Source organism: Stegostoma tigrinum, unplaced genomic scaffold (assembly GCF_030684315.1).
Source record: "Stegostoma tigrinum isolate sSteTig4 unplaced genomic scaffold, sSteTig4.hap1 scaffold_58, whole genome shotgun sequence".
NCBI lineage: Eukaryota > Metazoa > Chordata > Chondrichthyes > Orectolobiformes > Stegostomatidae > Stegostoma > Stegostoma tigrinum.
Window position 1 is genome coordinate 1,747,674 of NW_026728516.1, and position 22,028 is coordinate 1,769,701.

The 22,028-nt window shown below is 43.7% G+C and overlaps 1 long non-coding RNA gene across 2 annotated transcripts; it reads left to right on the forward strand.

Moving 5' to 3' along the window:
- Positions 1-869: 869 nt before the first annotated feature.
- LOC132208945 (uncharacterized) lies at positions 870-17,549 on the forward strand. 2 transcript variants are annotated; one of them, XR_009445047.1, is made up of 5 exons: positions 870-935; positions 1,795-1,923; positions 11,730-11,843; positions 14,028-14,204; positions 15,087-17,549. It is a non-coding gene; the product is annotated as an uncharacterized LOC132208945 (long non-coding RNA). The 2 variants fall into 2 exon arrangements; XR_009445046.1 differs by lacking the exon at positions 15,087-17,549 and having other exon boundaries at positions 14,028-14,878.
- The last annotated feature ends 4,479 nt before the right edge of the window (positions 17,550-22,028 follow it).

Sequence of the window (22,028 nt, forward strand, 5' to 3'; positions counted from 1 at the left end):
AGGTTGTAGGAACATCAGCTTATATTCCGCTTGGGAAACCTGCAGCCCAATGGTATCAATGAGGACTTCAAGCTTCAAAATCTCTCCTTCCCCCACTGCATCCCAAAACCAGCCCAGTTCGTCGCCTCGCCCCACTGCACAACACAACCAGCCCAGATTGTCCCCACCTCACTAACCTGTTCTTCCTCTCACCTATTCCCTCCATCAACCTCAAGTCCCACCCCATCTTCTACCTCCTAACCTCATCCCGCCCCTTGACCTGTCCGTCCTCCCTGGACTGACCTATCCCCTCCCTAACTCCCTACCTACAGTCACGTTTACTGGCTCCATCCCCGCCCCTTTAACTTGTCTGCCTCCCCCCCACCTATCTTCTCCTCTATCCATCGTCTATACACCTCCCCCTCTCTCCCTATTTATTTGAGCCCCCTTCCCCTCCCTCATTTCTGATGAAGGGTCTAAGCCCCAAACGTTGGCCTTCCTGCTCCTCTGATGCTGCTTGTCCTACTGTGTCCATCCAGCTCCACACTTTGTTATCTCAGATCCTCCAACATCTGCAGTTCCTACTATCTCTGTTGGAAAAGCTCAGAGATCATGGGAACTGCATTAAAGCTGCCCCAAACACCAGCTTTTGTGCCCCTGAGATGCTGCTTGTCCTGCTGTGTCCATCCAGCCCCACACTTTGTTTTGCTGGAAAAGCTCAGCCTGTCTGCAGCATCTATGAAGGATCAGGCCGAGTTTCATGTTTCCGGACGGTGGCCCGCCCTCAGAATTGTGGCCTCGTTCTCCTCTGATTGGTTGGAGAACAAGCACATCCGGTGCCTTCTTCCTGTTCCGCCTTTTGCTTGCTATTGGTTGTTAGATGTCGTTCAGCCACGGAGCATGCGCACTGGGAGAGATATCCGGAATGAAATGGTCCTCCATGAGAGCCACAAGTGGTGAGTACAGGTTAAACGGGAGGGCAGCTTCGGTGCTGTATTCCAGCAAGAGGGCTGCGTGATTGCTCAGTTTAGGACTAAAGTCTCAAACAGGGGTCTTCCGGTGCTGCGTGTAGGTTGCAGAGAGCCTCAGGCTTCCTCCCTGAAACAGGCCGAGACTGCCCTGTGAGAGGGAAAGTCCTGTCAGCTTTTACCCTGTCCAGCCACTTCAGAATGTGATTACAGCAATGAGAGGTGTTCTCAGTAAAGCAGAACTCCAATGTGTACTCACTGGTTAAAGGTCTTTCCACTGTGTCCTGTGATAGCACCCTCACTGAGTTTTTAAAAACCATTTTTGGCTTGAATCTGAGAGTTGAACGGTGACGTCTGGGCTGTGAGCAGCAGTTGTGCTAAAAAAAATACAAAATCAATTATTGGTTTCTGAGGCCTGGCCTGGAAGTTAATTGCAGGTTGTTTCTTATTCAAAAACTGTGTAGACTCTTTTGGCCATTAATAAGGTCAGCATCTGAGAACTGGTGCCAGCAAGTCTGGGAGAGAATGTGGTCAAACAGAAGGACTTTGAAACTGGGCCAAATGCACATCTTTGACGCTGAGCTGGCTGTTGGTGCGACAGAGGCTCAGAGAAAGACCACAGAGTGGAGGGAGAGAGCTGAACAGGGTGGGGCTGTGTGGTTTGGATATTGGGGTTATTCTTCGCCCGTCACCCCGCCTCAAAATCCAGCCAGTTGTTTCTCTCATTGTCCCTCTTCCACAACTTTATCCACTTCTGTACCTCCAGCCCCTATCCCACCCCTCAGGTCCCCCATTATCAGCAAACGTCCAAAGATATTTCTTACGTACTATGTTGCTTTTCTCACAGCATTCAACAACTTGAAAACTGGATTGAAATGAGAGACAGAGCAGCCACTCCAGAAGCTTCCAAAATCACACTGCACCTTCTTGACCTGCTGCAATCCACGTGGTGAAGTAGCTCCCATGTTGCTGTTTGGTAAGGAGTTATAGGATTTTCATCCAGTGGTGATAAGGTCGTACTGATATTTCTGTCAGTTGTAATCATTTTGTTCTTATTCCACCTTCACTGTATTAGAAACGTAGAAAATAGGAACAGGTGCAGGCCATTGTAGCTTTCTATCCTTCTCTGCTAGTCACTTTGATCATGGCTGATCATTCTACTCATATTCTTCCCACTTGAGAGTCATACCCTTTGATCCCTGAAGCCCTCACAACGATACATATCATCACCATCATCATGTGTTTGGCCTTAACTGCTTTCTGCGGCAGCAACTTTCACACGGTTGCCAGTCTCTGTTTTTTTTTAAAAAAAGTTTCCTCATTTCAGTCCTTAACAGCCTGGCCCATGCCCCTCAGCTCCGACTCCCTGGTCATTGAAAACATCCTTCCTGAATTTAGGCTTGTTAGAATGTTATTGGCTTCTGTGAAATCTTTCCTCATTCTTCTAAACTAGGGCGGCATGGTGGCTCCGTGGTTAGCACGGCAGCCTCACAGCACCAGGGACCCAGGTTCGATTCCAGCCTCGGGTAACTGTCTGTGGAGTTTACACATGCTCCCTGTGTCTGCGTGTGTTTCCTCTGGGTGCTCCGGTTTCCTCCCACAGTCAAAAGATGTGTAGGCTAGGTGGGTTGGCCATGCTAAATTGCCCGTAGTGTTCGGGGTACGTGGGTTGGAGGGGGAGGGGGATGGGTCTGTGTGCGATACTTCAAGGGGTGGTGTGGACTTGTTGGGCTGAAGGACCTGTTTCCACACTGTAGGGAATCTAATCTAATCTAAACTCCAGTGAATTTCATCCTAACCAATCAGTGCTGTCCTTATACGTAAGTCTTGCCATTCCAGGAATCAATCTCATCAACTTTGTGAATAGCGTCCATAGCCAGAACATCCTTCCTCAGATAAGAATTTCAAATTTGCACATACCATCCCAGGTGTGGTCTCACTAAGATCCTCTACAATTTCAGCAAGACATCCCTGCTCCTGTACTCAAATGCTGTCACTCTGAAGGTCAAAATACCATTAGCCCTCTTTGCCCCCCATTGCACCTGCATGCTTACTGTCAGTGACTTGTGTTTTCCTCGTTTTGTAATCCAACTGGATAGTCTTGAACTTATCCACATTATATTTCATCTGCCTTGCATTTTTGCCCCACTCACTCAACTCCAAGTCACACTGAAGCATACTTGCATCTTCCTCACGGATCACTGTCCTAATCCTGCAAGCTTGCAGATACGATATTCAAGTTTTCTCATTTAAATAGCTAATAGATGATGTGAGTACCTGGTGTCCATCACTGACCCCTGCACTATCACACTTGTCACTGGCTGGCACACAGAAGCAATCAGATCTCATATGCTTTAACTTTACTTGCTAATCTCTTCTGTGGGACCTTTTGAACGCCTTCTCAAAGCGCACATGAGCAACATCCGCTGGCTTTTCAACTCCAAATGAAACATTCCAGCAGTTTTGTCCAGCATGACTTCCCTTTCATAAATCCATACTGACTCTAATTCTGTTACTGTCTTCCAGTGTTACATTAAGGTCTATAGTTCTCAGGCTTCTCCCTATCCCTTCTAAAACAAAGGCATAATATTAGCCATTTCTGGCCATCTGGCACCCCACACGTATTTATAGATGATAGCAACATTTTTGCAATTTCTTCCCTTGCTTCCCATAATGTCTTGGGATACATTAGATCAGGTGCTGAAGATTTATCCATCTTCATATTTCCTAGACATTTAACTCTTCCTCTCCTGCAACATGAACTGTTTCCAAAATGTCAAAAATTATTTGAGTTCTGTAGCCTCCTTCGTTCCAACTTGTCTATGCCGACCAGTTTCCCAAACTGAACGAGTCCCACTTGCTTGTGTTGGGTCCATATCCCTCTAAACCTTTCCTATTCATGTACCTGTACAAATGTCTTTTAAATATTGGAAGTATACCTGCATCTGCCACTTCCTTTGGCGGTTCATTCCACATAGAAACAACCTTCTGTTTGAAAGAGCTCCCACTTGTTTACCTTTAAATCTTTCTCCCCTCCCTTTAAAAATATACCCTCCAGTTTTGGACTCCCCTCTACAAGGGAGAAGACCCTTGTTGTACACTTTATACCCCTCATGATTTTATAAACCTCTCTAAAGTCATCCCTCAACCTCCTATTTTCAAGTGAAGTCCTAGTCTCTCCTCATAACTCATACAGTCTATAGGTTACCAGTACTGGAGGGTAAGTGTAGCATGAAGCCACCCAGAGTAGAAAGTTAATCCAACCACGAGAAGCATCACATAGTCTCCATCTGTTTGGCCCTTCGTCAAATAGTTTGGCAAAAGGGACTGTCCAACTTCATACATGGAGAGTGAACGTTTCAGCTGGTTTTCTCCAGCCCCCTAGTCTTGAAATACCTCACGTGAATGAAAAGGGATCTTCCATTCACCTTATCTGTACTCTTCATGATTTTATAAACATATAAGTCCACGCCTCCAATTCTTAGACTGCAGTGGAAAAATATCCCAACCGATCAAGCCTCTCCTTAGGACTCAAAGCCTCCATTCCTGGCAACATCCTTATAAATCTTTTCTGAACCCTTCCAAGCATGATGATATTCTTCGTATGACAGGAGATCTGACGTAGACACATTATTCCAGAAGAGGCCTCACTGATGTTCTGCACAACTTCAACATCACATCCCAACTCCTATACACAAAAGATCTGAGCAGTGAAGGCAAGCAGGCTCAACACCGACTTAACCACCCTTTCTACATGTGATGCCAACCTCACAGAATTAAGGGCCTGAACCCTGAGGTCTCTCTGTTCGACAACACTAACCCCAAGACCCTACATTTAATTGTATAAGTCCTGATCTTGTTTGTTTTACCAAAATGAAATACCTCGCCTTTATCCAAATGAAACACCACCTGCCATTCCTCAGCCTGTTGACCCTATAAATCAAGATCTCTTTGTAATCTTGGACAGCCTACTTCACTGTCCACTATCCTGCTTATTCTGGTGTAATCTGCAAACTTACTGACCATGTCTCCACTATTCTCATCTAAATCGCTTTTTTATACAAAGTCAAACAAAATTAGAGCGAGCACTGAACCCTGTGCAACACCTCTGGGAACAGGCCTCTGGTCTGATAAACAACCCTCCACCACCAGTGTCTGTGTCCTGTCACTAAGCCATATTTGTATGCAGTTGACAAGCTCCCCCCGAGTCCCATATGATCTAACTTTACTAATTAGTCCACCTTGTGGAACATTGTCAAAGGATTTACTCTTGTCAATATAAACTACTTCCACCACTCCGCCCTCAATTATCTTCTTTGTTACTTCTCCAAGAAAATCAATCAACTAATCATTCCTATCTCTCCAAATACATAAATCCTACATTTCACGATTACCTTCAACTATATACCCAAAACCAAGGTCAGACTCTCAGCTCGATAGTTCCCAGGCTTCTCCTTACGTCCCTTAAACAAAGGCACAATTTTAGCCACTCTCCAGTGATCTGGCACCTCACCTGTAATTATAGATGATACAAATATTTCTGCAAGGGGGCCCCATGTTTTCTCTTTAACTTACCACAACATGGTTTGATGCTCTAGAGCAGGACCTAGAGGTTTAAAGTCAGAGTGTAACACATCACGGAAACAGGCCCTTCGGCCCAAACTGGTCCATGCTGACTCTGTTGCCCACTCAACAAGTTCTAATTGCCTGCATTTGGTACATGTCCCCCTACAAACACTTTCCATCTCTGTTCCTGCCCAAATGTTGTTTTTTTTTAAATTGTTGTTTTTGAGCCTGTCTCAACCACTTTCTCTGGCAGCCCATTCCAAATATGCACCACTCTCTATGTGAAGAAGTTGCTCCTCACATCCTCCTTAAATCTGCCCCCTCTCACCTTAAATCTGTACACTCTAGTTTTCCATTCCCCATCCCTGGGAAAAAGACGACATGCATTCTTCCTATCTAAGCCCCTCATGATTTTATCCACCTCAGTAAGGTCAACCCTCATTCTCCTACATTCCAAGGAATAAAATCCAATCCTGGCCAACCTCTCCTCAGAACTCAGGCCTGCTATTCCTAGCAACATCCTTGTAACTCCTCTTTGCACATTTTCCAGTTTAGCTATGCCTTTCCTGTAACAGGGTGACCAAAACTGTACGCCGCACTGCAAATGTGGCCTCTCCAATGACTTGTACATCTATAATGTCCCAACTCCAATAAGCACTGCCTTGACCGAAGAAGGCCGGCCTGCTAAATGCTTTGCTCACCACCCTGTCTACCTGTGATGCTGCTTTCAACCAACTATGTACTTGTACTCCTCACTGTCTCTGTCCCACAATACTCCTCAGAACTTACCATTCACTGTATGACTCTGACCTCGGTTGAACTTACCAAAGGCCAACACCTCACGCTTAGCTGTATTGAATTTCATTTGGCAATCCTCAGCCCACTTCCCGCTGTAATTTTTGATAACTTTCACTGCAATCAGTGATACCTCTTAATGTTGTATCATCCGCAAACTTACTAATCATGCTGTGTACATTCACATCCAGATCGTTTATGAAAGTGAAAAATAACAAAGGTCCCAGTACTGACCCCTGTGTTACACCATGAGCCACAGGACTCCAGTCCAAGAACCAACCTTCAGCCATCACGCTGTTATTCCTACCATCGATCCCATGAGCTAGCGCTCCCTGGATCCCGCACAACCGAACCTTCATGACTAGCCTGCTGTATAGGGCCTTGTTAAAGGCCTTACTAAAATCCACATAGACAACATTCTCTGCCTTACTCTCATCAATCCTCTTGCTTACCTCTTCGAAAAGCATGAATAGATTTGTCAGACATGATTCTTGTGCACAAAGCCATGATGACTATCCCAAATCAGACCTTGAATATCCAAACATTTGTGCATCCACTCCCTGAATATCATCTTCAATACCGTGTCTACCACTGGTTCACTGGCCTGTAATTCGCTGGCTGGTTTTTGCTACCTTTCTTAAACAATGAGACAACACTAGTCACCCTCCAGTCTTCCAGAATTTCAGCAGTGGCCAAAGATGAAGCAAAAATCTCTGCAATTTCTTCCGCAGCCTCCCGCAGTGTCCGAAGCTGGACTTCATCAGGTCCAGCGGATTTATCAACCTTAAAGTGCTTTAAGGCTGTAAACACCTCCGCGATGGTCCAGAACATCCCCACTTGCTTCCCTTTTTATCCTTAGCATCCATGATTCTCTACTTAATAAACACTGAGAAGAAATTCATTAAAATCTCCCCCATTTCTGTGAACTGTTTTCAAACCAAAATATTTCTCCTCCTGACTTGTCTAGCCTCCATTTCTTTCTCAACAGTAAAAACTGATGCAATATATTCCTTTAAGATCTCTCTCTGCTCCTGTGGTCCAACACAAAGTTGACCTTTTTCATCTTTATGGAGCCCTGCTTGCTCTCTCGGTGCTCTCTTCCTCGAAATGCACTTGTAAAAACTCTGAATTATTCTTAAGCTTATCTACCATGGCAGTTTCAAGTTGCTTTTTTGCCATCCTGATCTCCTGTTTAAGAATTCCCCTAACACTATTTACACTGTTCAAGATATTCATTTGAGCCAAGTTGTTTGCATCTAATAATTTATTATTATTATTTTCTTGACTGAAACCTGAGTATCTTTTTCACCCATTGTTCTCTAATCCTACCAGCCATACCTTTCACTCGAACAGGGACATAATGACTCTGAATTATCACACTTTTGAAAGCCTCCCACTTATCAGACATCCTTATACCTGCATTCTCCTCCTGATACCTTTTGAAAGTTACAAAAACAGAAGTTGCTGGAAAAGCTTAGCAGGTCTGGCAGCATCTGTGAGGAAAAGTCAGAGTTAACATTTCGGGCCCGTTGATCCTTCCTCGGAACTTTTGAAAGTTCTTGTCTTATACCATTAAAATTTGCCTTCCTCCAATTGAAAACTTCTAATTTTTTCTGGAAGACACATCCTTATCCACAACTGTTTTAAAACTGATAGAATTACTATCACAAGATTCAAAGTTTCTCTGTTCTGCCACTTCAGTCACTTGCTATGCCTTATTAACCAAGAAAAGCTTCCTGTTTTCATAGGAACATTGATTTATTGGGAAAGAAAACTTTATCGAACACATTTCACAAATTACTCACCATCCAAATCTTTAACACTCTGTCAGCCCATTTTAAATGTTTGGAAACTGTAGATCACTAACTATTATAATCTTATTATTCTTACACCTATCTGAGATCCCTCGGCACATTTGTTCCTCAATTTCCCTCTGACTATTAGGAAGCCTATGGTACAATCCCATGAGATGATCGTTCCTTTTCATTTCTAATTTCAACATATGTTTTCATTGGATGGTGTTTCTAAAATATCTGTTCTGGTGATAGCAGCAATGTTTTCCTTATTAATAAAAGCTACTCCATCACCTGTTTTGCCCCCCTTTCGATCTTTCCTCTGAAATCTGGAACATTATTACAGGGAAAATATCTTGCAGGCGTTGGATGAAGTGGAAAAATTCTTCCTACCAAAATGAATGGAGCACAATATTCATTAAATGGAATTCTGAAGTGCAGAAGAATTTAAATTAAGAAATTGAGTTTCAGAGTTAGTGTGCAGATATAGAATGTCATGAGAGGGTCATACAGCATGGAAACAGGCCCATCGATACAACTCGTTCATGCCAACCGTGTTCCCAAACTAAATTAGTTCCATCTTCCTGCGTTTGGCCCATATTCGCGCTCAACCTTTCAAATTCATGTACTTATCTGAATGTTTTTTAAACATTGTAACTGTACCCACATCCACCACTTCCTCTGGCAGTTCATCCCACACACTGAGCACTCTGTGTATAACAAAAAGTTGTCCGTCATGTCCTTTTTAAATCTTTCTCCCCTCATCTTAAAAAAATGCCCCTGGTTTTGAAACCCCCCACCTGAGGGAAAATACCTTGGCTATTCCTTATCTGTGTCTCTCATTATTTTATTAACCTACATAAGGCCATCTCTCAACCCCTTAGCTTCCAGTGAAAGAAGTCCCAGCCAATCCAGCGTATTTTTATAACTCAAACCCTCCATTCCCAACAATATCCTGGTAATTTTGACCAAACCCACTCCAGTTTAATAATAATCTTCCCATAATAGGACGACCAGAGCAGCACATAGTCCGACCGAAGAGGACTAGCCAACATAACTTCCCAAGTCCTGTACTCAAAGGCCTGAGCAATGAAGACAAGTGTGCTAAATGTCTTCCGAACCACCCTGTCTACCTGTGATGCAAATTTCAAAGAATGATGTACCTGAAACCCGAGGTTTTTTTCTATTCTGCAACACTACCCAGAGCCCAACCATTAATTGTGCAAGTCCTGCCTTTGTGAAGTATTGCGTTGTGGTAAAACAAACATTTATCCTAATAAAATTCAACCTGTCATTCCTCAGCCCATTGCCCCAATTGATTAAGATCTCTCTGAAATCCAGAAAGCCACGAGGCCATCTCCCTTGTTATGACAACAAGGAATAATCAATGAAAAGATGTTCTGCTTCATTTGTACAAGGAAGGGGTTGGACCAAATCTCGAATACCGTATCAGGTTTTGGCCTTCCGTTCGTTTATTCAAAGTGGCTCAGAGGAGGATTACAAGATTGAAACCTGGAATCAGTGGGTTGTCTGAGGAAGATGGATTGGGCAGGAAAGAGGGAAAAGGATTTGTCAGGAGCTGCTGATTAAAACAGGAAACTGATGTGAGCCAGGATATAGGGTGCATTGAAGTAGAGTCTGTTTGGGTTGAGCTGAAAAACACCAATGGACAAAGAAAATGACCTTAGTGCTGCATATGGACCCCAAGCTGCAGTAATATTAGGGAAGGCATTCGGGTGGAATTGAGAGATACAAGGCATAAAGGTATGGCTTTAATTACAGGTGACTGCAACCTACTTATAAATTGCCCAAATCACACTGTAACAGTACAGTGCAGGAGGAATCCTTCGTGTCTGTATGGTACAATTTTATGAATCAACATGTTGAAGAAGCAGAGATAATGGGAACTGCAGATGCTGGAGAATTCCAAGATAATAAAATGTGAGGCTGGATGAACACAGCAGGCCAAGCAGCATCTCAGGAGCACAAAAGCTGACGTTTCGGGCCTAGACCCTTCATCAGAGAGGGGGATGGGGAGAGGGAGCTGGAATAAATAGGGAGAGAGGGGGAGGCGGACGGAAGATGGAGAGTAAAGAAGATAGGTGGAGAGGGTATAGGTGGGAGGTAGGGAGGGGATAGGTCAGTCCAGGGAAGACGGACAGGTCAAGGAGGTGGGGTGAGGTTAGTAGGTAGCTGGGGGTGCGGCTTGGTTTGGGAGGAAGGGATGGGTGAGAGGAAGAACCGGTTAGGGAGGCAGAGAGAGGTTGGACTGGTTTTGGGATGCAGTGGGTGGGCGGGAAGAGCTGGGCTGGTTGTGTGGTGCAGTGGGGGGAGGGGACGAACTAGGCTGGTTTAGGGATGCAGTAGGGGAAGGGGAGATTTTGAAACTGGTGAAGTCCACATTGATACCATATGGCTGCAGGGTTCCCAGGCGGAATATGAGTTGCTGTTCCTGCAACCTTCGGGTGGCATCATTGTGGCAGTGCAGGAGGCCCATGATGGACATGTCATCTAGTCCATCATGGGCCTCCTGCACTGCCACAATGATGCCACCCGAAGTATGCAGGAACAGCAACTCATATTTCGCCTGGGAACCCTGCAGCCATATGGTATCAATGTGGACTTCACCAGTTTCAAACTCTCCCCTTCCCCTCCTGCATCCCTAAACCAGCCTAGTTCGTCCCCTCCCCCCACTGCACCACACAACCAGCCCAGCTCTTTCCCCCCACCCACTGCATCCCAAAACCAGCCCAACCTGTTTCTGCCTCCCCAACCGGTTTTTCCTCTCACCCATCCCTTCCTCCCGCACCAAGCCGCACCCCCAGCTACCTACTAACCTCATCCCACCTCCTTGACCTGTCTGTCTTCCCTGGACTGACCTATCCCCTCCCTACCTCCCCACCTATACTCTCTCCACCTATCTTCTTTACTCTCCATCTTCGGTCCGCCTCCCCCTCTCTCCCTATTTATTCCAGCTCCCTCTCCCCATCCCCCTCTCTGATGAAGGGTCTAGGCCCGAAACGTCAGCTTTTGTGCTCCTGAGATGCTGCTTGGCCTGCTGTGTTCATCCAGCCTCACATTTTATTATGTTGAAGAAGCAGATGGGTTTTGTATAATGAGGATGGAATAATTGACAATCCAGTTGAATATGGGCCCTTAAGGATGAGTGGCCACAATAGTTTGGAATTCTTCACAAAGCTGGAGAGTGATCGTGTTGTTACTGAGTCTTGGGTCCTGTAATTAAATGAAAGCAGTTAAAATGGTATGAGGCACGAGCCAGTTGTGATAAATGGTGAATCAGTGTTTAAATGGATGATGGGAAATGGTAATGGCAAACATTGAAAGAGCGTGTGGGCAAGCTGTGGAAGTTATTCATCGCAGCCAGGCATAAGAACAAAATGGGAAACATGATCAAACCACAGCACAGAAAGGGAAATGAACAGGTATTAAATTTAAGGAAGCAGCATACACAATTAGGTCAATAAAACAACTGACAACAGGATTGGGAGCTGTTTAGATTTCTGCAAAGGGAAACAAAGGGATTTAATCAGAGTGAGAAAACAGAACATGAGTGCATGCTGCAGGGACCATACAAACCAATAGAACTTTGTTATATATTCATTCACAGGATGTGGACTTTGGTGGCTTGGCCAGAATTTATTGCCCATCTGTGATTGCCCAGAGGGCTATCAAGTGTCCACTGCAATGCTGTAAGGCTGGCGTCACATATCGACCAAACCAGGTAAGGATACATTTCCTTTCCCTGACGGATATTAGTGAGCCAGATGTTTTTTTTTCCTGATGATCAAAAATGGCTCTATAATCATCATTAAACTCTTAATTGGAGATTGGTAATGAAAGACTGGTCACGAATAATATAGGGTCTCCTGACAAGCAGAAACTGTGAATTTATAATGGGGTACAATGTGATAGTGGAATAATTAAATATGACTGAGGTTTTCAATAAGGAGGGTGCAAATAACCTCCCAAAATTAAGGTGATCTCAGGGTCTAATAGGAAGGTGGAATCAGTATTAGGAGGAAAATGATATTGGGAAATCTAATGGGATAACAGGCAGATAAATCCCCAGAGATTGATAACCTTCATCTCAAAGTACCTCAGGAAGTGGCTGTAGAAATAGCAGATGCACGAGTGGCTATCCTCCAAATTCTATAGACTCTCAGTTTTTTTTTATGACTTGGAGGATAGCTAATGTAACCTTACTATGTAAGAAGGGAGTCAGAAAGAAAACAGGGAATTTGCACAAAATTGTTGGTTGGAAAAAATATGTTAGGCCCCCTCCACAACACTCGCCATCCTGACTTGGAAATGTATTGTTATACCTTCAGTGTGGGTGGATCAAAATACTGAATTCTCTCCCTAACAGCATTGTGTGTCCACCTACCACTCATGGACCACAGTGTTCATGAAGACAGATTGCTGCCACCTTCTTAATGACAATTAAACATAGCCAGCAATGCCCACAGGATGTTTTTGTTTTAAACTATCAAGGACAAGTGGGAATGTGGAATTGAAGCGTAAATAGATCAGCTTTGACCTGAGGCTCAAGAGGCAGAATGGACAACTGATTCCTAATTTGTGTGTTCTCTGCTCCGATTTAAAATGCATCATCTCATCAGGAATGATGTATTTTCTGTAACTTAGAAGGATGAATTTTGCAAATGTTAATTGAAGCTGGTTGGGGTGTAGAGAGGAACTAATCCACTGGGTGAGTGAAGTTGGAGCTCAAACTCCCTCCTCACCCGCAGTAATCAGACAGGACTCTAGTTTTTTTTGTCCTGCGGTTCCCTCAAATGTAGGAATAAGGAACAAGTGAAGGCCACTTGGCCCATCGAGCCTGCTCTGCGACTCAATGAAATCACTGCTGATGTAATTTCAACCTCAGCTCTACATGCCTGCATATCTCAGAATATCTTGCATCATCTTGGTCAGCAAGAATCTGCCTCTGATTTTTTTTTGAAGAATGATTCTGCATCCACTGCCTTTTGACGAAGGGAATCACAAAGATTCTCAACCCTCTGAGAGAAATGTTCCACACTATTTCAAATGGACTCATCCTTACCTTTAAACAATGGCCCTCACTTCTAGATCCTTCCACAAGAGGGACAATGTTTTCACCATGCATCTGGTCAGGTCCCCTCAGGATCTTTGATGTTTCTATTTAGTCTCCTCTTTCTTTTCTAAACTCCAGAGAACACTGGCCTAGCCTGTATTTTCCTCTAGATGTTCCTTCAAGGCAATCCACTCATTCCAGGTATTAGTCCATTGAATCTGCCCCGAAATGTTTCATAACAACCTTCTTTAAGTCGGGTGACCAGAACTGAACACAGTCCTCCAAATACAAATCCCACCAGTGCAAAAGGGGAATTAATTATCGAAAGGAGGACCATGAATTCCGACTTGCTTGCAGGAATGCATTTTCAGCAAGCTTCGGTCATTTACACATATCCAGTTACAGACTGACACAGGTTATAGTCAGATAGTTGTACGGTTTGTATTGCTACACCGACAGCATTGTTGTGGTCCCACTCAAACCTCCCACTCTGCTGGCTCTGCACAAATAATGATTGGCTCTGCAGCCAGTTCCACAGCCTGATTTGTCCTGTATTTTTCATCTTCTGTCCTTTCAAAGATATCAAATGATCCAAGTGGAATAGCTCAGCAGGTTTGACACATCTGTGAAGGAAAAAAAAGAGTTAATATTTCAGGTTCAGCGAACCTTCTTCTGAACTTGAGAAAGGGTCACCAGAACTGAAACATTCACTGTTTTTTTTTCATTCACAGATGTTGCCAGACCTGCTGAGCTTTTCCAGCAACTTGTATTTTCATTCCTGATTTACAGCACCCGCAGTTTTTAATGATCCAGGTGACAATCAGCAGCTTTCAATCTACTTTTATTTTCCAGGGAATTGGAAAGGGAGCATCTACTGACAGAAAGCTCAACTCAAACACTGGATCAGGAACTGCCAGGAACATTTAATTCTCTGGAGCTTTGAACAAGGAAGGAACAAGCATCGTTTACAGTGAAGAGAAACCATACACGTGGTCTGTGTGGACAAGCCTTCAGTCAGTCGTCTGCCCTGTCAGTACATATATACAGTCAAAACAGGGTGACAACAATGACATCCAGCAGCACTTGTTTTGTAATATCATAGTAATGGATCTCAGTTTGAGTTAAGCAATGGCCAGTCATCTCCTATCCTCATTAAGGTCTTTGCACAAACATAGAGCAAACAGCTAAATTCCAAATGTGAGAGTGACGATCCACTATCCTAAGACTCCCTTTGACAGACCATTGTATTGAGGAATCATGACAAAGCTAAATTCAATAAGGACCAGAGAATATTATTCTTCCTTGGGTAGCCAGTCTTTGAAAGCATTGTGTCTTCAGACATCAGTAGATCGAAACAAGGTGAATTTATTCCAATTTGTACCACATACATAGGGAAGAAGTCTCTAAGTCTAGCTCAGAGACACACAACCTTTTACAGCTCAAAACAGCATATTAAGTCATTTTCACATCAGAATGGTTCACGTAACATTGACACATAATTTATTTCATATCAGTTACTTACTACAAAAACAGGACAAAGTTCTGAGTCATCTAATTTCAACAGGGCTTCCACTTCCACAGTATCTTAAGAGCTTCTCTATCCCACCATCAGGATGCATCACAGGATGCAAGCGTTTCCGCGTGAGTAATACTTGCATGACTATCTTAAGCTATACAGATAGGCACATAGGGCTCAGGAACTGTTGATGGTCCACTGTCATAGACATGCGGTAAGACTATGTCTAGATATAGTTTTATTTGACTTATATCTTATGCAGTACTGCTTGGACACATTTACTTTCTACTTGTTCTGTGTTTTAAAGTTCTGCTCCTTTTCCTTCTCTGTTCCCAATGTACATTCTCCTACCCTCCTTACCCTACTTCACCCTGGTTTGATCATACTGAATACAGAAGAAGAGGCTTGTGATTATAGGAGGGCAATCGTCTCAGCTGCAGGAGTTCCTCAGGATCAGGTTCTAGTCCCAACCACCTTCAGCTGTTTCATCAATGACCTTCCCTGCACCATAAGGTCAGAAGTGGGAATGTTTGCTGATGCTTGCACAATACTTGAGCACCGTTTGTGGCTCCTTGGATACTGAAGCAGTAGATATCTAAATGCAGTGAGCCTGGACAACATTGACGTGAGCTTGCCATGCGACAAAGAACATTTGCACCAACAAGTACCAAAAAATAATGACCAAATCTGAGAAATGAGAATCTAACCACAGCCAAGTGACATTCACTGGGTGTATCTTTATGGAATTCCCCATTATCATCATCCTGGGGGCTAATATTGATGAGAAACTGAAATGGACCTACCAGCTGAATAATGTGCCTGCAAAATACGTCTAACCCTCTCAACCACCTGATCTTCCTGTCCAACCACGTTCAGGGATTTGTGAATGTTCACTCCAAGATCTCTTTCTTCTTCTACACCACTTGCTATTCCTCACTTTCATAGTTCAGTCTCGAAAAAATCATTATCACTCACTCCTGTGGATTCAATTCCTTTCACCATTTTATCTTTCAACTTGATTGATATCTCCCTGCAGTCCATAATTTTTTTTTGTCATGGTCAACGATATGATTACTTACTGCATGTCATGTGCAAACTTCTAAATTATGGCTTCTACAGCTAGGTTTTAATGATGGTTATGTTTCACAAAACAGTGGAACTCCACTGGATTAAAAACTGAAAGGACTGCAAATGCTGTAAATCAGAAACAAATAAAAAGCAGAAATTACTAGAAAAGGTCAGCAGAAGTGGCAGCATCTGCAGAGAAAAATCTTAAGATAATATTTCAGTGTGAGTAACCCTCAGAATTTCACTGGAAACAGACAACCAGATATGGTTCATTTTTAGTTGGGGATTTGCAGCAGCTATAAAAGCAGAATATAACTGTATATGAATTTGTAGGTGTCTCCGGAATTTATTTTGCTGAGCGATGCCTTCACACACACGGGAATGGTGAACAACCTCTCCCCAGTGTGTCTGAGTGAATCAGTTTCCACCTCAGTGGGTAATTGAATCCTTCCCTCGGTTTCTCTGTGCTGTGGGTGTCCTTGTCTCTGTCCGGATTGGACGATGAGGTGAATTGAAATCAATGCAGAGAGAAGGCCCAGTTTTCCCTGTTGTGAATGTGTTTTTAATCTTCCTTATTCTCCCATAGGATGTGGGTATCGCTGGTCAGGACAGCATTTGTTGTTCATCCCTAATTTACCTTGAACTGATGACAGAGGGTGGTTAGGGGTCAACCATTTTGTTGTGGGCCACAAGCCACTTGTATTGTAGACCAGGCAAGGACTTCCCTTCCAAAGGGATGTGAATGAATGGGATTTCAGGAAATTAAAGTCATGGCCTCTGTTCCTGAAATTCAGGTTTACTTTCCAGATTTTATTCACTGAATTTAAACTCCAGCAGCTGCTGTGTCTCAGTCCCCAGGGATTACTTGGATGTATATCACCACTGCACTGCTATCTCGCTGCTGCATTACCTTACTGTAGAGAATAACTTTCACTGTTCGGATCTACCCAGAGCAACAGAGATCAGCAGAAGGTCATTGAGACCATCACGTTGGTGTTAGTTCCTGGTGAGAAAAGGAGTGAGTGAAAGGGAAAAGTATCAGCTGGTGCATGTTTGCAGCACTTACAGTGTGTCCATGTCAGGATAAATGCAGATTGAAGTGGTCGCTGGGAACAATAAGTTGATGCAGAGACAATGTGAGCACAATTAACTTAGCTGCTACTGCCTAGGTAGTAAACATCAGTTTGTTGGTGTAAACAGCAGAGAATGGTTTCAATCCAGTGACGTCTGGGTGATGGGCCCAGTGTGCTCCCATTACAACACACACGGCTGGGTAACTCACAACTGAAATTTATTGTTACTTCCTTCTTGCTTGTGAATGGAAGCACGCTTATTGACTGGCCTTCCTGGCTGTACAGTTCCACAGTGTCACACCGCACAGAATGTGACAGGCAGAAGCACGCACACACACAGCAATGTATGATTAACATACACATAATGTCAAAGGGGCCAAGCAGACCAGCAACTCACTCAGGTGGACAGGCTCATGATTTGACTGAACTTTCGGTAAACACTGAACCAACAGTTAGATTCCTCATTCTGAAGAGCTCGAAAGAAGGGTGTCTGAACCGGGAACATTAACCCTGCTTTCATACACCTCTATAACCTTGTAGAAGGACCGTGTGCTCACCGATTGCATCACTGGAGTCACAGAGTAGCTCCGCGTGCTCACTGCCATTCCCATTTCCGGCTGTATCTGCACAGCTGGGCCAGAGTTTTTCTAATTCCAGGCCTGGGAACTGGGATTATATGGTCTTCTGCAGTAGTGGCTATTTCCTTGTGTGAGGGAACCGGTGAGGTTACTGATGTTAAACAGACAACAATGGAAGGACTCAGTATGCCCTCACATACCGACATACATCAAGAACATACGGGAACTGACAACAGGACTCCTCAGACTCAGAACCATCGTGGCCCACAGCCATTCCACAGAAAACACGTACAAGAATTAAAGACCCAATTCCCACAGCATGCAGAACCAAAGTGGTTTACAAAATATTATGCAATGACTACCTCAAATATTACATCGGGCAGACAGGAATGAAACTAGAATTCAAGAACATCAACTAGCAGCAATACTGCATAACAAACTCTCCTTAATATCGATATACTCAGACAATGAAGGCCATCATTTCAACTGGGACATAGTAGCCCAAGCCAAACATAGACACGCATGGGTATTCCTAGAGGCATCGTTCTCCACCCGTAATGCAATCATCAAACACAGAATTGGACCCCATTTACAAATCCATACAGATCAAAACCAAAAAGTAAACAACTCACCATAACAGAGCATAAATTCCAAGTGGAGTAGAATAACATCGTTTCAACGGAGTCTCCACTGATGATATCACCTAGCATGGTGATGAAACATTTGAACAAGAACAAGCCAGCTCAGCGAGCAAGTGATCAACCTCACCCACAACCTGAGCTACAGATCTTTGCCATAACGTTGAGCCAAGTTCAGTGTGAATGCTGAAGACTAGTTTTCCTGTTTACACTGGTACACAGATCACTCCAGATCAATGAAACACATTGAATATCATTTGTGTGTTGCCCTTTGCATTTCTCACCATGGTTCAGCTTTCTGAGGGGTGCCATGTATTTTTCATTTGCACATTTTACTGTGCAGAGTCTTGCAGCCTCATACAAACAGAAAGGGACCATTCAGACCATCAAGTCTGCTCTGCCATTCAATGAGCTCTTGTCTGATCTGCACTTTGTTGCCTTTCCTCACAAACCTTGATACCTTTACTGGTTAAAGATCTGTTGATCTCAGCCTTAAATATACTTACTGGTTCAGCCACAACACACCTCTGCTATATAGAATTCCACTGATTCACAACTGTCTGAGAGAATAATTTCTTCCTCATCTCTGGCTTAGATATGTAACCCCACTCTGATATGAGGTACTCTGGTCCTGGACTGTCCTAGAAGGGAACTAACCTTTCTGCATCCAACCTGTTAATTCTCCAAAAAAACCTGCATGTTTCAAAAGGAGCAAGGTTTTTGTTTTGTAGTATAGCGTTTGAGCAGACGAAGGAAATGGATTTCAGAGCTTCAGAGTGTTAGAAAAGGATTTACAAACAGAAACTCAAAACCAAGTGATACAGCAAGATCTAAGCGTGCCACTTGGTTCTTTATTCATTCAGCAGTGGATATTATTGGTCTTTGAATGTCAGTATTGAGCCAAATAAAAATCACGTAAAGTTCCTTCCTTACATCTCCCAGTAACTATTGCCCAATATCTTAAATATGTGTTTCTAATAATTTTACGATCAATGAAGAGGAACAGCTGCTCTTTACCTACCTTATCTAAATCTATCATAAACCGAGACACCTTTGTCAAAGGTCACCTCAGTCTCCTTTGCTTTGAGCAGAACAACTTCAGTTTCTCCAACCTGACCTTCCAACTAATATCCCTCAGTTCCTGAATCATTCTGATCAATCTCCTTTCAATCATTCCACAGACCCTCACATCCTTTGTGCACACCACCTGTTTGTGCAGACTTGAATGCTCTGTGTTCAAGTGGGTGATGTTATCACACACAGGCAATTGCTCAGTGACATCACCCTGAATCCTGGGCATTTAATGAACTGTGGGTTTCCTCTGACCACAGTGCTTCTGATATATTTTGAGCTGCAGACTCCAGCATTTGATTTTAAAGTTGAAGACAATGAAATTGTTTCAGTATCTTTAACCAGTCATGTACAAATTTTGCTTCATGTGCTGTTCCCAGTTATCCGACTCTGGTGTTGATGCAACTCATTTCGTCACCCATCTAATATCTCATTATGTGACTGTTGTCAAAAGTTGCTTTATAAAAGTCCTGAATCAGAGACTATCCATTGCTTTGGTTCATCTCTGCACTCCCTGATTAACTCTCTGCCACTTTGTAACCTCCTCTGTCTCCAATAATGGGTGTAACCGACTTAAGTACTTTATTCAGAAATTCTGAAGAAGGGTCCCACCATGAAATGTCAGCTTTCTTGCTCCTCTGATGCTGCCTGGCCTGCTGTGTTCCTCCACCGTGTTATCACTGACTCCAGCATCGGAAGTTCTTACTATCTCTGAGTAGGTATTTTATTGTTACTGCCATTAACTCTCTAAATGAGGTGTTTACAGCTGAACATTGCCTGACTATTTGCTGCTGGAAATTATCTTCCATTCATAGCTCCCACAGTGCTGTTGGGTAAGGGGTTATTCACCAGGTAATGATGAAGGGACTGTGATATGTATCCAAATCAACGACAATTAATTTATATCGATGTAGTACCTTTCACATAATGGAAACTTTCAAGCTGTTCCTCAGGAGTGTTATAATGCAACTTCTGCCCCCAGTCACATAACAAGATATTAGGGAGGTGACAAATTGTTTAATGGGCAAATGTGTTGGTTTCAAGGAGTATTATTAAGTGCAAAACTGAGGTGGAGAACAGGAGAGGAATAGTGAGCAAATTTCACAGTTTGTGGCCTTGGCAGCTAAAGGGTAAGGGGACCACATGTGGGGCAGTTAAAATCGAGAATGCCCAGGAGGCTGGCATTGGAGGCAATGCAAGGGCATTTGTAAAAATTCATATTTGGGGTGGGGGTGGGCATCACTGGCTGGGTTAGCATTTACTTGCCAGCCCTAATTCCCCTTGAGAGGGCTGGAGGCCGGCGGACATCACAGAGATAATCTCCTCTCTATCTATCAAGAGATTTGAACAGAATGATGTAAAATTTAAACTTTATCTGCATGAGCACGGTGGGGTAGTGGGTGAACAAACCCTGGTGTGAATACTCACACGGGCAGCAGAGTTTAGGATGACCTCAGGATTTCATCACCTGGTGAATAACCTGTAACTCCTTCCCTTACAGCATTGTGGGAATTTGTGTAGGAAGCTAAAGCTGCTAAGGCAGCAGTACATGGTGGGGAGAATGGGCAGTGGTAAAAACTCATTCAGATAGAGTTAATGGAAGGAACAATAAGACACTAACAGAGCTCAAATACACCCATGAACAGAGGCAGAGGAAGTTAGACAAGTGCAGAGAGGGGAATGTGAGAGGACAGTGAGGAGTGTGTAAGGATTAAGTCCAGAGGTAACAAAGGAATGGATCAGAGTTTCAGCAGCAGATGAGCAGACGAGGCGGAACCGGGTGATGCCACTAAGGTGGCAGTCTTGGTGATGGTGGGGATATCTGGTTGAAAACTCATCTTGGGGTGAAGTATTTAACCATGGTTATGACATGTTTGTTTCAGACTCAGGAAGAGGATTTCTGTGCATTTGGAAGGGCAAGGACTGATTATGGATTGCCAACATGTCTGTCTGTGATGTAATTCATGTCCCACTAACTTGAGTATTTTGCAGAGGCGACAAAGAAGATTGGTGAAGGCAGAGGGTAAACATTGTTTGGATGGACTTCAGAAAGGTGTTTGAAAAGGTTCCTCATGGTAGACTGGTTAGATCACATGGAATCCAGGGGAAGTTAGAGGTTTGGTTCCAAAACTGGCTTGAAGGCAGGAGGCACAGTGTGACGGTAGAGTGTTATATTTCCGACTGGAGACCTGTGACCTGGGGTGTGTCACAAGAATCAGTGCTGGGACACTGCTTATCCATAATTTTATATAAATCATTTAGATGGAAGCATAGGGGGGATGGTTAGTAAGTTTGCAGATGGCCACAAAATTCATGTTGTCGTGGATAGTGAAGAATGTTATCTCAGAGTACAACGGGACCTTGATCAGATGGGCCAATGGGCCAAGGAGTGGCAGATAAAGTTCAAATAAATGTGAGGTGTTGCGACTTGGTAAGGCAAACTAGGGCATGACTTATAAATAAATGGTAGGGCCTTGGGGAGTGTGACCAAACAGAGACATTGGGGTGCAGATGCATAGTTCCTTGAAAGCGGAGCTACAGTTAGACTGGGTGGCGAAGAAGGCATTTGGCATGCTTGCTTTTATTGATCAATGTATTGAGTGTAGGAGTTTGGGCGTTACAATACAGATGTACAGAACATTACCACTTTTAGAATACTGCACTCAGTTATAATATCCCTGCTACAGGAAAGTTGTTAAACTGAAAGGTTTCAGAAAAAAAAAAAGATTTACTAGGATGGCGCATGGATCGAATGGTTTGAGCTACAGGAAGAGGAGGCTGAATAGGCCAGGACTGATTCCCTGGAACATCGTCGGCTGAGGCGTGACCTTACAGAGGTTTATAAAATCGTGGGGGGCATGGATGGGGTGAAATGTCAATATCTTTTCCTCAGGGAAAGGAATCCAAAC